Genomic DNA, 15,039 nt, shown 5'->3' with positions numbered 1-15,039 from the left:
TTGATCTTTGGCCTTTAGCAATTTTAAAACAAGAAAAATATGATTGATGAATAGAAAATTTTAAAGGTTATGATTATACAGGAGATTCTGATTTTTAAATAAAAGTGCACTTGAAATTCTATGTGGTGGTAAGTAAACCATATATTTAAAATTTCTTTTGACCATAGATTATGCCTACATTTTGTCTACCTTAAGAACTCCCCCGCCACAAAGTCTGCTGCTATAGAAACAAGAATGGCATATTTCAGGGCGGGTAACTTCTCTTCACTCTAAGATTAACACAATTAACCCTTGTGGCAGAATTTTTTCAAGCTATCTGCGACAAAACTCCCTACCATTAATGCCTTTCTGAAAGATACTTTTAATAATAATAAACATATATATGTTACTAATTTAAAATAATAAAAGTGCTGTGTTTTCAAAAAAAGAAAAACTATTATATTTTTTAATTGAACATGTAATAATTTTTTATTCTAATATGGTGATATTCTTGTATTTTTTGGATGGGGGATACACTAATTATTTTCCTTGTCACATTTTGTAAATAATAATCACAATAAAAAAATTAATTAAAATCATGAAATCCGTTGCCGAAAAAAAGTTCAATGACGAACTCACTCAAATCGGTCTCCTCAAAACCGTGTTTCGTTGCAAGATTAGGTTGTAATAAATAATATCGTACATAAAATATCGGATTTAAAATCTATGGAGAAAATCAATAGCAATAACTGCTAAAAATTCAATAGTATTACTGCCTTAAAAATCAAATACTCAAATACATGATTCAAAATTTTCATATTATTTGAAATATTAAACAATATGAAAAATTTCAGATTGTTTCAAACCACGTGAAAATCAATAACTACCGAAACTTCAATCAAAACATTACATCGATTTACGATACTATCTGCGTGAATTGAGCGCATCCAAAAGTGATTATCTAAATGTATGATTCAAACATTACGTGGAATTCACGAGACAAATTTACGAGAAAACTCAATATTTGTCCTTTTCAAAAGAATTTCTGCAAGAACTCTGTAACATTCTGCGACAATGTCGCCGTGATTCTGTCACGGGGTAGTAGACTGGAGAAAAAAAAGTTTCCCTATCTCCCGCTGACCAGAGCCGAAACCTGTCCTAAATAATGACCCCACACCCATATTTGAAATAGTTATACCTCGTTACCATAGTCACTGCCACGGGTCTAGACAAATGAGCTAGGGGAGTTCTTACTTTAGACAAACTATAGGGTCTCCTAGGATTAGAATAGGTGGTCTTCAAGGAAAAAAGTAAGCCAGAAAATAAATCCTGAATTAATTACATAGTTATTTTATACACAAAAATTAGTAGTCTCCTTTTTTTACCAATGAAAAACGGAAATAAATATTATATTGCAATTTAAATATGAAATTTATAGTAAAATACAGAACAAGAAGTAGAATAATTCATGAAAGAAGTCTTTTTACAACAAAAAAACTTTTACAATTGCATTTAAAAAAAAAAAAGAAAAAAAAATTGTTGTAAAATTAAGAAATTGCAAAAATAACAAAACATTTTTTAATAATAATCTATAGCAAATGCTGTTGTTTTCTTCAGCAATGAGGCACTTCACTTTTTCTAGGTGATTTACCCTTTACTTTTATAAAACATGTATAGTCAAGTGTTAAAAAAAGTTTAATGTTACAAGAGATAATAAGAAATAATTATTGTAAATTAGGTTGACTTCGAAGACATTTGTTCCGTAAAAAAAGAAGTTTAATAAGCGAAATTAAATGAAAGTCATACCCAAGTCTTTAGCCCTTTGGCAGTGGAACCTTATTTGAGACAAAAAGAATCCAATAAAATCTGAGAGATATCGCTTTGTGGAGAATATGTAGACAAACTCTTGATTAGCAGGAACCGCAAACAGAGAGTTTCCATTGCAAAATTAACATTTATGTAATAAATATATGTGTGTATATATATATACAGTCCCTAAGCCAAATTATTAGACACATTATAAGATTCTAAGTAAAATCTTAATTATCAGGTGATACTATACAGCTTTATTGCTTTTACGCAACTGAAACCGGTTTGCACTTGTTTACATTAGTGTATCAATGGGTTATCATTGTAATGCAATACGTTAAAAAATAAATACAAATAGGAAGTATATTAAAAAATCACCTGAGTAAAAGCCCATTACATGTATGTTTAAATATAAGAGTATTGCAAGCAAAATCTTGCAAAACATGTAATTTTTGAAAAACTACAATGCGTCTAATGATTTGGTCTAATTATTACAATATAATAATATAAAACCTGATATGATAAATATTCTATATGTATATAATCTATGGCAATGCATGACTTATTGGCTATATAGTATTTAAAGAATATTTAAAATATTAATTTAAAATATAGATATAGTCTAATAAATAATATTTAATTTCAGATTAATATTTTATTTATATATTTAATATATAAATATTAATAAGAAAATATTAATATATTAAAGTAGAAATTATAATTTTGAGCAGAAAAAACAAATTTTCACTTTATCATATACTTCCTTTCTTTTTTTTTAATTCGAAATATCTGATGTTTGCAAACAATCTTGAAATAGACTTACTTAATTTTTTATAATTAGTGCAATTATCATTTTAGTTTTTTGATTACTTTTAGTGCAATTATTATTGAAATGGAAATATATTGATTTGTTGCTATAATTAATTTCTTTTTTAACTTTTTATTTATTTATTTTTTGTTAACTTTAAAATAAGTGCATTAAAATCAAATTTAACGTTGTAAAAGTTTAATAAAAAAAGTGACAAAAAAATAATAAAATATGCATATAATACATTTAAAAAAAAATTTCTGATCAATTTGCACTTTCAGTAATTTAAATTACAAACTTAACATAACGTGTTGACTGAACCAAAAAGTTCACTGTAGATTTCAAAGAAAATATTGATAGAAATTAAATACCTGACATTAGTTATAACTCTGCTTTTTCTCAATATTCTATAAATTTCATCCTCCAATGAGTGCTCAAGTTTTTTTGAGAGGGGATTGCTCCTATAGAAATTTAAAAAAATAATATTTGTACATGACCACATAACACATAAAACTTCAAACGAGAATTGGCTATTCTACTGGGAGACAACATGAATATAGCATAAATGAACAACAAGCAAGTATAAATTAAGTAAACGAAATTGAATACTATTAATTATCCGGGCTTAAACCAGAATTTTTATAAAAATTCCCTTTTTTATGAAATTATGAGAATCTACTCATAATCATGATAATCTAAAATAATGATAAATTGGGTCCTTCAGCTAGAATCTTGTTTTTAATTTTGCGAAAAAAATTCCAAAAAATATCTGTCCTTCAAGAAAATAAAGTTCTTAAATTGAAAATAAATGCAAAACCATACCAAGCCTCTTAAAGTTATTTTTTATTTTATAACCGTCCTTGAACAGAAAAACCAAATTTGGGTTTATGACTAGTATTGTTCAACTTCGTAGCATTGTAATTTTAAACCTAATCCAGAAGACAAGGGAACTCCTGAATCAAGTACAGGGATAAATTTGCCTTTGTGGAGGACTTTTTGCTGGAACTAACCCACATTTGCGTTACATTGAGAGGAAGAATACAAGAACCTCCCCTAGTTAGCCTGATGGCAAGGGGACTCTAACCCATGATCCGTCTACCAGTGAGGATATTTCACGTCAGTACTGTGGCCAGTGCAAGCTGGATGCCAGTAATTTTTTAACAACATACTTTTGGTTTTGGTCTTGTTGAAAATTCGCCAGAAGTCAAATTGTCGGGTGGAGTGTACAAAGGAGAAGATTCGAACACAAACAGAACACGGGGAGAGCATGGTCTTCCATTCTGTATCCATTCTGCAGAAAGTTTCAAATCGGATAGAACTTCTTTAAACCAGGGCAATGCTTTCAATCTGAAAGAAGAAGGAAAAAAACTATCACACATGAAATACAATATCGCAAGATAGTAAAAATAACAACCACTAAACAACGACAAAATATTCAGACATGTACTCAATGGCATTAAATTTGAGCCGACTATGTCTGTCAAAAACATGCCCAGAACAGATGGGCTAACGCACAGTTTTAAAAAGTATAAACCCACTTAGACTTTTAACCCACTGACAGTTCTGCATGTAAAAAGTCGCATTTTAATGTGCAGTCTTCTCCGCATAGCAAAACTTGTTTTTACATGTTACTATATAGGAGAAAAACATTCCTCCCAATCTTACTCATTTGCTAAACTGCCAGTGGGATAATACAAGCTCAAGATAATATTTAATTTGCAAAACAAAGGTTAAAATTCTTAAAAAATTATAAACCAAAATTTAGGTAAATATAAGATACATTATTTGAGATGATCTATTTTTGAATCATGACATTTGATACTATTACCGTCGAAGAATTGGTAATAGTGAAAATTTCTTTTGTACTTAAAATAGAATATTTAACTTAACACTCTTTTAATGAGTTATACCTTCGTATTAAATTAAAAGGCACATTGATTGTTAAGAAAATAATAAGAATATTTAAAGTTGCGTTTAATAAAATGAGATAAAAATTAAATAATTGATTTATTTTAATTATAAGAAAATTAAGAATGATTAAAAAAAAAAAATTAAACCATAAAATTAAAGAAATTTTAAAAGCTAGGAAATATGTAAGGCCTATAACAGCATCATAACTATTAAATTACTTATACAGTTGAACCTGTTTATCTTGAAAACCCCTATATCTCGATATTTCTAAAATTCTCTACATTTACTGGCTAAAATCAATGTATTTTTCATGTTTATCTCAAATTTTTTCCCCTTCAAATCCTCCGTTTCTCGAATTTCTAATATTACAGTACAAATGTCAAAGTTTTCTTTATCAGTAGAACTTGCTACAGAGATGCATTTTGTGAACACACAGGAGGTAGGGATGAACTGGTTGGGGTGTTTCGTGGAATTTCAATCACTATCCCTGCACTTTCTTTAACTAGAAAAGAATACAATGATTCTGACATTAAGTTAATGAGTAGTGACCAGACCACCAGGGGTGAGCTTTTCAACATAGATATGAAAGTTAAAAATTCATTTTCACCTCAAAATTGCAACCAATGGATCAAAGGATAATTAGGAGTTTTAAAGTGAACTGTAGAAAACAGTTGGTATGCATTGGTAATGCTGAAAATACAGTGCCAGATTTGCCAGAATGGAATGCAAAAAAATCTGGAGTTAATGTTGACATTAATTTTGAAGAATTTTACAAGTGAACAACTGCCTGGCAACTTGCGGAACATTGACAGATGCAGAAATCATAGATAATGTCAAAGGAATATCAGATGATGAGGAAGAAGCTGAAGATCATATTAATGAACCAAAAGTGAATGCAACAGAGGTAGAAAAAAGCTGTAGAATTCTAATAAAATATTCTTGAATCCCAGGAAAATGTTATCTATTTGGGCTTTGCTCTCTTTCTAATCTTTAAAAGAATAATTGAAACAAATAAAGTTATACATCAAAAATCTTTTAAAAATTACTTTCAGTGTTAAATGTATGTTAAAAAAATATTATGTAAATAGATGTTATGTAAATATATGTGGTATAAGTAATTTGAAGAAATGCCTATATTTTTCTACTAAAAACAATTAAAGCACTTTTAATAGAATTTCTTAATTAAATTAAATATTTTTAAAGTACCTGCATAACTCGAAACCTCTTTATCTCAAATTGTTTTGCCTTTCCCGTGAGATTCCAGATAAACAGGTTAAACTGTATTAAAAAATGCAGACATATATAATCGAATAATATAATTTTGAACTATATGTTTGATTTGAAGGTAGTAAGAAAATATATGAAAATTTTTATCAAGAGCCTGGATTTTTATCTGATAACTCTTTTCAGCAAAATACAAAATTTGAGCAAATTCAGTTGAATAGTTACTGATAAATCAAATTTAAAACATACAACTTTTTCAAAATTCGATTTCTCAGGAACTATTCAATCGATTTCTCACAAATTTTGTATTTTTTCAGTTAAAATTATAATCTTTAAAAATATGTAAAAAATTTTATAGCTTACAATTTAAAATATTTTCCACTTTTAAATAAAATAATAAATATTTACTAAAAGTTATATATTGCATGGAATTATATTGAGCTATGGTGAAATATGCAAAATGTAAAATTAACATTACGGAGTGCAGAAATATGAATCCCTTGGAAAAAAGCTATGTTTATTCACAGAAAGTATGTTTTTGTGTCTGATTTTGTATGTTAAAATAATAATATCTGCACTAATTATTTATCATATTTGAGGTCAAACCTTTGAACCATTAAAATTGAGCCCTGATCATTAGATCAAAAGTTACTTAGGGTAGTCTGTTTCTTTGTACATTTATAAGAACCTCATCAATTGATTGGTAAAACAATAATACAGAGTAATCAAACAGAGCTATATTTAACATTAATGCTTTTAATTAAAACTGATCCAACACTTACATCAAGGAAAAGCAGCAATTTAATTTGATACTTAAAATTATTTTCATTTTTTTCCTGTTATAAATACAAAAAAAAAATTATATTTGGTTTAATACTTTTGACATGAATTTTCATGAGAGCTACTTTTTTTTTCTAGCTAGAGAATTACAGGTTCCAGAGGATATGCCTGCCTATTCATCAGATGGCTTTATATTATGTCAGAAATTTAATGTCCACCATTTTCATGCCTTCAACTAAAGAAAGTAAAAAATATCACGCAAGTGATTAAAATAATCTCTTTATCGAAATCCCACATGAACCACTCTCCATTTAAAAATTGTCCTTTACTTTCCGTGGAGATAGCGGGATTAAAATAGGGTGAATCTCGTAGATTAAATTTTTATAGATTGCTGAATACGATTAATTATCTTTTTATTTTATTGGATTCTTGAGCAGCCATAACCAGATTTAAGCATATAAGTACTGCATATTGAAAAAAGAAATGAAATAAGAATACCTAATTGTGTCTAGAGCTCTGAAAAGCTAGATGTAGCTAACATCAAAACCTGCTTTTGGATGTGTTATCTGAAAAAAAGATTTGAGAAAAAAATTAAGTTCTTCAATTAAAAAAAAAAACGATACATAAACTAAGTATGTTGAAAGGAATAAAATAGTTTAAATAAAAAAAGAACATTGGTTAATTAGATGCTACTTTTTTTTAGATTTTACTTACTGCCTGATCTTTGATTGCCTGTAGAAAATAAAAAAGAAAGTAAGTAATTAATTAATTGGTATATAAAAATATTGTTTCAAGCTGAAAGGCATACATTGACACATTTAATAAAGCTAAAATAATTGCACAATTTTATTTATTTTTTATTATCTTCAGTTCTGTAAGATTAAGCAAATTATTATATTAGATTGTATTATATTATGCAAAACATGATTTCATAAGTTTATCCCATCAAGCTAAAATTTAAGCATCATCTAGTTCTAACTCATGTTATTCATAGTACACTAAAATCAAACAATTTTCACAATTATTCTGATTTTTAATATTTAACATGATATTTTTATTTCAACTACTATTAATTTTAAACTATTCAATTTTATAGAACCATTTTTCAAAAGCCTAATTAAACAAAATAAACATGTGGTTTCAGATAATTTAAGAAGAAATACTAAAACGGTGACAAAACCTTTACATGCTATTGATCCTTAAGCTTACTTTACATAATGAGTAAAAATAATGAACTAAGTGTATGCAATAAATGTGGCTCTTGATCAAACAGAGCTATACGCAAGCAAACATCAGAGATGTTATCTCTTAATGTTTGAAAAAGAATTGTATACAGATTAATTTGTAGCAATGTCTAATGTTGAAACAATATGAAAAATTCACTTTTTAAATGACCTTCTCAAACAAACTGATTGACCTTTTAGGAAAACTTTTAGGCTCGAGGGAGTTCCTCTTTACACCTACTTTAAAAATTCCAAAACTTCAACACAAATGATTTTTTAGTTATAGGATTGATACACAGTTGGACAGACACGCAAATTATTTTTTTTTATTAAATAGACGATAAAGAAGCAAAAAAAAAATGTTTTATACTTACAATGATTATATGAGAAACACAGAACAGAGTAAGTAATATTTCAGCAAAATCCAAATGCAAATCACTCCATACTTCTAAGAAGCTCTAAAAATATAAACTTAATTATTTATTTATTGATACATGAAAGAAAAAACTTATTTTGTTTAAACATTAAAATGTCAACTACTTAAAGAGATTAAGGTATGTTTCTATTACTTTTTTAAAAGTTGTACTGGAAAAATCAAGCTACGAATTAATTAATATTTTATATCCGTTGTTGAACAGCTGACCCACTTTTGGGTCTACGACAACTAATGCTCAACTCTGCAGCCTTGTAAATTTTGAATCAATCCAGAAGACAAGGAAACTCCTGGATCAGTACCCCCAGAGGTATTGATTTGTTATGAGAACATGAAAGATTTTGCGACTCGACAGATTTACCGTGCATCAGTCACCATTTACTACATGGGGAGTCTTTGGCCGGGGGGGATCAAACCCAAGAACTCTTGGACTACTAACCATGCTATCCCGGCCTAATTAACTCATATTGTAAAATTTAATAAAGCCACACTATTTTAAGTGATAGAAGAGAGAAATATAAAATTACAGAGTGAGCAAAAAAATATTAATAATTGGTTCACTTCATTGGAAGCCATCATGACTCAAGAGTCTAATAAGTTGTGAAAAGTAGGAATGTCTGGAGAAAGCCTGAGCTCACCCCTGGATATTGAACCGTTGAAAAGGGAATAAGAGCAAATTTAATGATAATTAATATACATGTTTTATTGGGTTGATGCACAAGTTCCCGCACTTTGTTTAATTTAAAAAATTTGCGCTGAAAAGGAAATGTTTTGGCATAATCTTTTGTGTTATTCAAAAGAGAATTTTTCACTCTATAAAATAGTGTATTTCGCTTTTTGTTGACTTTATTTTTGTTACTTTTTAAAGCAATGGAGTGTCAAGTTGACAAAAATGAGCAATTTCCGACGCCACCTTCATTTTGCGCTTAATCGCGGTGCCAAAGCCACAGAAGCTGCTAGAGAGAGCAAGCACAGAGCTGCTCAAATGCTTCACGTGGCGTTTCATTCAATACTGACATCGAATTATGGGTTTGGTTGGACGACTTTTTTGAGAGTCGAAGAGGCATCGAAAAACTAGTTGAATGTTGAGAGGAAGGCGTAAACAACAATGAAGAGTACCTTATTGATTAAATTGCTGTTATTTTATGTAAAAAAATTAAGTTATAAAAAATTTAAAAAAAAACAAACGTGGGAACTTATGCATTAACCCAATATTAATATAGGTGCCATTATAAATAAAAATGTTGATAAGTTATCTTTTTTTAATTCTCTTACTGCCTTGGTATTAATATTAGACGAAATATTTCTACTAAATCTATCCTAATTAAGGTTGATTATTAAGGTCACACTAGAGCTGTGCAATCGATGACAGCAAATCCTGACAATTTATCACTGAGAACAACTTAGTCAATATTTAAAAGGGTTGGGAAAAAACCCCGAAAAGTAATTAAAATATATGCTTAGTTATCAATAAACCAAGTGAGTGAAAATAAAACAAGAAGTAAATTAAAACACAAATTTTGATTTTTACCTTTGTTTCCAACTCTGTTCCTAACTCTTTACATTTACGAACTAAAACACTTGTATCAGATATGCCAGTTGCTTGAAGAAATATGGCGCTGACAGAAGGATCGTAATATCCTTTTACTTCACAACTCCTCTTGAAAGTAAAAGATCAGTATTATGATGGTTATGAATGACTGTAAATTTATATTAATAAAAATATACATTTCAAATAATTATTGAGAGCATTATTGAAACGAATTGACAAACTTAATTTTAAAAAAAAATTTTAAGTTTTTTAAAACAGGGTTGCCACTTAAATTTGGAAGAAAAATTTTTTTTGGCACATGTTATATGCAATATATTAAGAAGAAACACAATTATTGTTCACCTCTGTGAGCTATTTTGGGCTAACTATACTAGTTTAAATTGCTGGTATAACTTTGAGGAAAAAGAAGGAACAGCTGAACATACTTAATGGTATAATAAATGAAATAATAGCTGAATTATTATCTTTAAATATCCCATAGATTGTTTTTTGAGAGTTCTGAATTTTTCAAAAGACAAAAATAAGAAGTAAAATTCCCAGTTTGTAAGGAAAAATTTACAGCATTTTCTCTGTTATTTTAGGTGATTTTTAAATTCCCTGTATTTTCCCTGTGGAGTGGCAATTCTGTAAAAAAGATATAGATTATAAATGTTTTAATAGACAAAGTATTACACAAAAAAGACAAAAAATAAAATACTAATAGTTGAAATAATGCGTGAATAAATTTTTTTTTTAAATATGCAATCAAAACTTCATTTATTAAATGTGTTTCTCTCACTTTAAACAAAGGTTTTATTACACAATAATTACACAAAAGTGCTTATCTTAAGAATTTATGGTAAGCGTCAGCTTTTGGATGAAATAGGGTGCATAGCCAGATTTTTCAACAAAAAATAAGCATTGCCATACTTTAACTGACGATAATGATGCTCAATCAATGTTAATGTAGGGTTGCCACTCAAATTTGGAGAAAAAAAATTAACTGTGTTTTCCCTGTACATATTATACACACTATATTATGAGGAAACAAAATCATTGTTTTTGTGTGTAGCTAAATTCAACTAACTATGCTAGTCTTAATTAAAATTTTGAGGGAAAAAAAGGAACAGCTGAACAAATTTAAATAATGCCATAGTAAATGAAATAGTTTAGTATAGCTGAAATATCTTCCCTAAATATCAAATGCTCTTTGAGTGGTCACCTTTTTTTAAAAAAAATACAAAAATAAAAATTGAATTCCCAGTTTGTAAAGAAAAGAATTAGTATGCTTCTCCCCCCAACAAAATTAAAGTATATCGCCTATAATATCAGAATAAAAAAATATTACATAAATCAATTAAAAAAAAACATTGCTTTTTTTTTGTAAACACAGCATTTTTGTTATCTTACATTTGTAACCTACATCTTTGTTATTATTGAAAGTATCTTGTAGAAAGATATTAGCGCTAGAGAGTCTTTGTCGCAGAAAACCTAAAAAAATTCTGCCACAGGGAGAGTTACATTTCTACATTGACTATCTCCATCTAATGATATTCTTTGCATTTTTTAAAACTACAAATAAAATTACTATACATTACACAGTGGATCGCCAAACTAGTATAAATTAATAAACATTTTCTTACAGAAGTAGACTGACAAGCTTCTTCATTCTAAAGAATAAAAAAAATAACAATTAAGTACTATTCTTAATAAATTACACATTAAAAAAGATTTCACCATAACACAGCATATTAATCAGATTAGATATCACAAACTGATTAATGAGTAAAAAAAAGAACTATAAACTATAAGTACAATGAAATATTAAACTGACATTGGTAAATTTAAAGTAATTACTGTTCACTTTAGAGTTATAATTACTTAAATGACACTAATAGTAAATTTCTATAATATAAAAAGCTACTTGAGATTTTCTTTAAGGAAATAATTTCGAAAATGAATATATGAATATTACACTTAATTTTAAAATGACTTAATATTAACCTCAAAAATATGTTTATTCAAAGCCTCAGCAATGAGATGCTCCTTAAATTGAGATGAATTCAGGGAAGTCTTGCCAAATAATGATATCACCACAACTTTCTCATTTTTTACTTTTTCTTCCAAAAAGAATTTTCTAAACATAAAATAAAAATTATTAGTAACAATGGTTTCCAGATAAATTCTCATGTTCAGAAAATGCAATGAAAAAGTAAAACAGCATTATATAGATTTTCAAGTAGCAGCAATTTTAAACTTTTAAGAAAAATAAATTCAGTCATGAAAACTGCTTTCTTTATGGAAATGTGCACTTTTAGAAACCCATCTTCAAAGTGGAAAATACAGATAGTAGTTTTAAAAATACTTATTTTATTAGATTAAACAAAAAATTATTATTAAGTAAATGTAGTTGTAATTTATTAAAGTGTACAAGGTTTCTTGCCCAAGTCTCAAATTTAAAAAAAAAATTATGATAATTTTAAAAAAAAATAAAACTTAGATCAGTGGTTCCTGAACTTTTTTGTCCCGTAGACCCCTTGCCATGTTTTTCAGTTTTGGGCAGACCCCCTGCTTACCTGATATTGATTTTTTGTAAATTCATCAACTTTAAATACATTTTTGACAGCTGGTATAGTGCTATTTACTGTGAAAGATTTAAATTTCTAACTGTTATGAAGTGTAGTGCGAAAAACTTAAGAAAAAAACACACATTAATTTTATGCATTTATTAATTAAATTCAAACTAATTTAATTAATATGTAAATGGAATAAAATAGTGCACTATAAAACCTGTACTCCGTTACTAATATTATAATTGGGGAAATAAGTTTGTATACAAAACCGTAGTAGTGTACTGCCGGTTTGCTTATTAAGCCGGTTACTGCCGGTTACAAAACCATACACGCAGCGAAAATAAAAACGTACCCGGGCGGAGCTGCAGGCAACTGCTAGTTTATAATAATTCAGTTTCGTATATCAAAAAATAATCCTAATAACTTAAATTTTAATAAAATTTTTACTTCATAGCTACTTTTATAAATTATGTAGAATGTAGATAGATATATATCTTCATATTATAAGGTAGTATAATGTAAGTAATTATGCATTATCAGTGCATGCTGATTAGTCCATTCATGAAATGCTAAAATTAAAAGTTACGACCTGCTTATATGAGATCCACTATCGTTGATCCCCATCTTCATTTCAACGACCCTCAATTCTTTTTCCACTTGACATGAACTTCTCGTAGGTTATCATCGATCCCTGGGGATCGATATAGACCACTTTGGAAGTCACTGACTTAGATGATCATTATTTGCCCCAGAAACAGGGTAATTCTGAATTACGTGGGGTCACAATATTTCATATTGTTAATCTATTTTTTTTTTCTTCCAATAAAGTGAGATATTTCCAGATCAGTATCTGCTCGAGCCAACTTACATGGAATAGGCTACTAGTTTTATAGTTTAAATTGTATGATTCTGACTTTTTGTTTTTCATGAGCTACTACTTGGTTTTAAAAACTAAAGGGTAAACAATTCATACAAGAGAAGACAACTGATTTAGCGAAGGCATATTATTTTCTGTTTTGGTTAAATGTAGGGGTGCAGAGCCGTGATGGCTCAGAGGATAGAGCGTTTGTCTTCTAATGCCAGCCATGGCTGGTCAAAATGAATTACGCATCCGACTTGCACAGGCTACCGTGCAGACATAAAATATCCTCAGTGGTAGACGGATTATGGGTTAAAGTCTCCTTGTAGTGAGGCTAACTGTGAAAAACCGCAAAATGATTAGTTCCATAAAATGTCCTTCAGAAATGCAAATTTCTACCAATACTTAATCCAGGCATTTTTTTGTCTTCTGGATTGGGTTCAAAATTACAAAGCTACGTAGTTGAACGTTAGTAGTCGTTAACTAAAAAATTAGGCAGCTGTTCAACCACGGTTATTAAATAAAACCATTTCTGCAGAGATATCATTACAACAATGTGTCTAGAAAAAATATTAAATTTAAAAAATTTTACCTTTTAACATTGTACCATAATCATGTACCTTTTAACATTGAAAGGAAAATTTATTAAAAGTGCATAAAAAAATTACTTCAATTAAGCCTTAAAATTATAATATTTTTATGTTACAAAATTCTGATTCTTAAAAGAACTATCCTAAGGTTCTTGTTAATTGAGTTGAAACTATAGTATGAGAATTTAAGTTCGTTAATTTGTGCTTTATGCTGTAGTGTACATAGCACAAAATATCACTTTCTCCTTTCTTGGAAGTATTTTGATAAGACTATCAGGTTTTCCAGATTGATAACATTCTCAGATTTTTCTGCGGTACTCTGATCAGGAACCACAATAATTATTTACATCTTTTTTTGGAAAGAATGCTTCAATATACTTAGAACCACCAATGTTTATGTTTACGGAAATTCTATTATTCTTATTCAAGATTAGAAGGGCAACAAAGAACTTTAGGGCGAAATTATTATGAAGATACTGATTACGAAATCACCCCAATTTTCATTTTAAAAAATTTTCAGCAGAGATCAATAATTGAATTACTTTCAAGCAATTTAAAAAATAATTAAAAGCACGCCTTACTTTAAATCTTTATTGACTAGATCAAATAAACTAAAATCTATAGTGTTTTCCTCCTCTGTTGGAGTTGACATCATAAATATCTTCTAATATTCTTTTTAAAAGTAGTAAAATTTAAATAACCAGAAACACCTCATCGGTTAATAACAACACATCTGAAATTGCTGCAAAGAGGAAAATACTGTTTTGAAGCTATCGCCTGTTTATTTCTGCTCCAGTTATGTGTTCTTCACTGAAAGTTAACGATGGCAATTGTCTCAGTAGATTACCGAAGTCAAACAACACTGGTTTTGTTGTTGTTAATTTACGTCACACTAGAGCTGTTGTTGTTAATTTACGTTGCACTAGAGCTGCACTATGGGCTATTGGCGACGGTCTGGGAAACATCCCGGAGGATGATCCGAAGACATGCCATCACAATTTTGATCCTCTGCGGAGGGTATGGCACCCCCGCTTCGGTAGCCCGACGACCTGCGCGTGAAGTCGTGCACTTTACGGTAGAACAGTTTAACGAGGACTAATACCGCACACCCTCGGTCCCTACGCAGGCTGATCCAAGTGGTCACCCACCCCCACACTGACCGCAGCCAGTGATGCTTGACTTCGGTGATCTGCTGGGAACCGTGTCTTAACGATCAGTCTGCTGCGGGACACGTAATTTGGGAAGAACACCTTTCGATTCCATGTTTCAATCCCTCCCCTTTATCCCTCTTCTCAGTTGTATTGGACTGTACTACGATA

The 15,039-nt window shown here is 29.2% G+C and overlaps 1 pseudogene across 1 annotated transcript in view; it reads right to left on the bottom strand.

The window, feature by feature from the left end:
• Nucleotides 1–14,582, bottom strand: part of LOC147816930 (nonsense-mediated mRNA decay factor SMG8-like) — a 28,172-nt pseudogene extending 13,590 nt beyond the window's left edge. The window contains exons 1-8 of the transcript XR_015431403.1: nt 14,302–14,582; nt 11,703–11,835; nt 11,342–11,368; nt 9,699–9,827; nt 8,109–8,192; nt 7,010–7,077; nt 3,766–3,943; nt 1,786–1,924 (exon numbers count right to left, since the gene is read on the bottom strand). The product of XR_015431403.1 is annotated as a nonsense-mediated mRNA decay factor SMG8-like (transcript). The remainder of the gene's footprint in view (nt 1–1,785; nt 1,925–3,765; nt 3,944–7,009; nt 7,078–8,108; nt 8,193–9,698; nt 9,828–11,341; nt 11,369–11,702; nt 11,836–14,301) is intronic.
• Nucleotides 14,583–15,039: the final 457 nt, after the last annotated feature.

This window comes from Parasteatoda tepidariorum, chromosome 1 (genome assembly GCF_982258835.1).
Source record: "Parasteatoda tepidariorum strain Cologne lab strain chromosome 1, Ptep-v5.0, whole genome shotgun sequence".
Lineage (NCBI taxonomy): Eukaryota > Metazoa > Arthropoda > Arachnida > Araneae > Theridiidae > Parasteatoda > Parasteatoda tepidariorum.
This window is presented reverse-complemented; position numbering and strand designations above follow the sequence as displayed.